We start from the raw sequence: 255 nt of genomic DNA, 5'->3' as shown, positions 1-255 counted from the left end.
TGGTTAGGTTTAGGATTAGGTATGTACTAGTAATGGTTAAGTTTAGGGTTAGGTATGTACTGGTAATTGTTAGGTTTAGGGTAAGGTATGTACTGGTAATGGGTAGGTTTAGGATTAGGTATGTACTGGTAAAGGGTAGGTTTAGGGTAAGGTATGTACTGGTAATGGTTAAGTTTAGGGTTAGGTATGTACTGGTAATGGTTAGGTTGTATGTACTGGTAATGGTTAGGTTTAGGATTAGGTATGTACTGGTAA

General features: G+C 37.3%; 1 protein-coding gene across 1 annotated transcript in view; it reads left to right on the top strand.

Moving 5' to 3' along the window:
* LOC119424683 (calcium/calmodulin-dependent protein kinase kinase 2) overlaps positions 1–255 on the top strand; it is a 19684-nt gene that overhangs the window by 8420 nt on the left and 11009 nt on the right. The window lies entirely within an intron of this gene.

This window comes from Nematolebias whitei, chromosome 18 (genome assembly GCF_014905685.2).
Source record: "Nematolebias whitei isolate Nwh7 chromosome 18, NemWhi1, whole genome shotgun sequence".
NCBI classification, from domain to species: Eukaryota; Metazoa; Chordata; class Actinopteri; order Cyprinodontiformes; family Rivulidae; genus Nematolebias; species Nematolebias whitei.
The sequence above is the reverse complement of the archived record's forward strand: the minus strand, read 5'-3'. Positions and strand labels throughout refer to the sequence as shown.